Source organism: Morone saxatilis, unplaced genomic scaffold, assembly GCF_004916995.1.
Source record: "Morone saxatilis isolate NCDOM2014 unplaced genomic scaffold, NCSU_SB_2.0 Contig20, whole genome shotgun sequence".
Classification (NCBI taxonomy): Eukaryota; Metazoa; Chordata; class Actinopteri; family Moronidae; genus Morone; species Morone saxatilis.
The window spans coordinates 1646017-1649127 of record NW_023339763.1 but is presented as its reverse complement, the minus strand read 5'-3'; the positions used below and the strand labels follow the sequence as shown (position 1 = coordinate 1649127).

Below are 3111 nucleotides of genomic sequence, written 5' to 3'. Positions count from 1 at the left end.
AATCGGTTATAAAAGGGACTGTAGGGAACAGAGAGTTGTTCCCACACCAAGGCCCTGCAGACAAACTCACTGAAAATAAAAGACCTGATCCGCTGCTCCACACTCATATACAGCATCATTATAAGGAGCAGTATCATTTAACTGTGTGTGCTGCAGATGGGTCTGAGGCATCTGTGTATGTGTGTGTGTGGTGTGTCTCTGTCTGTCCTGTCCTGTCGTCTGTGTGTGTGTGAGGGGGTTTAAAAGTAATTTTGTTTGTTCGAAATGGCATTTGAAAAACTCAACAGCAATGTGTGTTTCCAGGAAGTGTCGTGGACTTCACTGTGGACAGTTTTCATTGAAATAACCTTCCCATGGATCAGGGGTGGGCAACCTGTGGCTGCAGAGCCACATGAGGCCCCTCTCCGGTGGCTCCCTGTGGCTTTGACAAAAAAAATGAAATGGAAAGAAATAACAGCTGTCTTTTGAACAGTTTCATTTATTATTGTTGTGGGGTTAAAGTGATTCTTACATGCTCCACTTGTGAAAATGTGAGGCCATTATACACCAAATAAAAGGTGGAAATCTTTTCTTGGCACTGGCACTTTCTCCTCCATGTCTTGCCGATCATCAATATCAAGTCTCGAGTCTCCCTAGCTCGACTATCTTTGGATTCCACATACAGATTTGTTTTCTTTCTCCAGCAGCGCCGCTGGCTTACTGGTGTGCTTTATCTGCTGAGAGAAAGGAGCACTATAAAGGCTCAATTAGTTTTGTGGCTCCAGACAGATTTGTATCTTTTATTTTGGGCCAGAAAAAGGCTGTTGTGATAGTAAAGGTTGCCCTGCAGGAACAGTCATATGAGAAGTGTTTAAAAGGTAGAAACTGTTTGGTATTTCCTCAACAGAAGAACACTTAAACAGACAAGTGTAATGACTTCAGAGAGCCAACCCTTCTTTAAACTGCAATATCCACTCCAATGTTCCCAGCACTTAGGAAAATAAAAGCTTTGCCTATCATTAGTGTGTCATGTCACGTTGACCCACATACTGCACACTGAAGGTTACGCCTTCTGCCAGCCGCCTGTTATACTGTATTATACAAGCAGGGTGAGGATTTATGGCACATGTTCAGCTTGTCCACTTGTACTATACAGAGCATTATCTGCAGACTGCATCTGTTTCTGCTGGTGACCCGAGGTGACCCTGATGATGACCCTGAAGTCACACGCTGTTGTGTATACTACACACACACACACACACACACAGGCCAGTAAACTGTCAAATATGTGTAGTATATGCAAATTAGGTTTGGATGGTGAAGATTATTTCATACCTTCCTTTCACCGGGGGAAATACGGTAAATGACAGTATATGCATTTTAAAAAAACAACGTAAAAGCTGAGCTGCTGGTGATAAAAGTCATGCATGATAGAGCATTTCTATTTTAACCAGTGCAGCTTTTCTAGCCTTTACAGCACTGGTCTGGCAGCCTGGAATCACAGGAATTGTACCAGACATTTTCAAGGACTTTTTCTTGACAATACAGGACAGCACTGGCTTACAAACGGTGCGAAAAGCTGCGATTTCGGGCAAATTGGCGGCAGCATTTGGGAACAGCTCAATGTAAAAGTGTTGCATTGCACGTACAACTAACATCACTGTGGATGTATTTATGAACCACAGCAACAAGACATTTAAACATTAGCCTGCATGCATGGAGAAATGAGAATTTCACTCACAGCTCTGGAAAAACTAGACTCAATGCCGGAAAGATCGCTGAAGTCAGTTAATCTTTGCATCTGGTAAACCTGCCTTTAATGTCATACAGTTTGTAGGTATGTAGGTGATCTGAGCGAGAGGTAAAATACAAAAAATTCCAGGACAACATAGATTATTTTCAGGATATTCCATGACTGGAAAACTAGTCTCTAAATGTTCAGGTTTTCCAGGACGTGCGGGAAAGCTGTCAAATCTGTGTATTGCGAGTCGCGCCTCAGTGAGTGAAATACGAGATGAGAGACGGGGACACGTAATTTCGCAGAGCTTTTAGTTAAGAATGGAGACTCTGACGGGTTCATTCTTCCCACGAGCAGCCACTCGAATCCGAACTGAGCGCACAGAAAATGAAGGATATAAGAGCGAATATGATCGATCCAATAGAAAGAGGAGCACCTCTGAAAATCACACCTTCAAAATAACCTGGTATATCCAAATACCTTGATACCGCCCAATCCTAATGTACATCACCCACACACCAAATATTCTTAAGATTTGGTCACTTTACTGAGCCGAATTTAAGAATTTGTACTTTAATCTAAGATTAATAATCAGAAATTTTACAATAAGACACAATTTCTTCAAACAGCATGATAAAAATAAGTGGCTTTGTTTTAAATGAAGGCACCAGAAGCTTTCTGCATTCTGAAAAACACGGGGACAAAACTACTTTCTCATAAATAAAGAAGTTGTGCAAGTTGTCTCACTCCTAAAATAATATTCTTCCTCTGCTGGGATATAACGCAAACCATTGTTCTAAGTTGTTCAATCGAGCTCAATATGACCCAGCTCTGGAGTCCAAGGTCTTTCCCAAGGACATGCAGAGCTGAGGGATCGACCCACCAACCCTGTGATTTGTGAGCTCTTCCTCCTGAAACACAATCACTCCTTCCAACTGGGAACAATGGAGGCAGCAGCTGAAAGGTAGCCGGTTGTTGAGTTTATTCGCAGGTCGTCAAACACCGACACTTTGGATTGGTGGCTCCAAGGACGATAGTTGAGTCTCAAAGTGTCTGTATTTGACAACCTTGGCAATGAGGAGGAGGAGGAGGTGCATAAGTCTCGTTTTCTCTCAGACCACTTTAATTACAATACTCTGGAAGGTTATTGTGGCCGTTTTTTGCCCAATGACGCCAAAAGTAAAGTGCCAGCCGCAGCTTTAAGAGAACATTTCGCTCTTTTCATTCAAAGTTCAGCCGTGACTCTCCTGTGCAGCGGCCCAGTTGTCACTTTCTTATTATAGAATGTGCTGCAGGGCCGATGCTTCCTGTACAAGCCAGGAGCAGTGTGTGTATGTGAGAGTGTGTGTGTGTGTGTGTGTGAGAGAGTGTGTGTGTGTGTGTGTGAGAGTGTG

General features: G+C 42.9%; 1 protein-coding gene across 1 annotated transcript in view; it reads right to left on the bottom strand.

The window, feature by feature from the left end:
• bckdk (branched chain ketoacid dehydrogenase kinase) overlaps nucleotides 1–3111 on the bottom strand; it is a gene marked incomplete at its 5' end in the record, with an annotated part of 16194 nt that overhangs the window by 12015 nt on the left and 1068 nt on the right.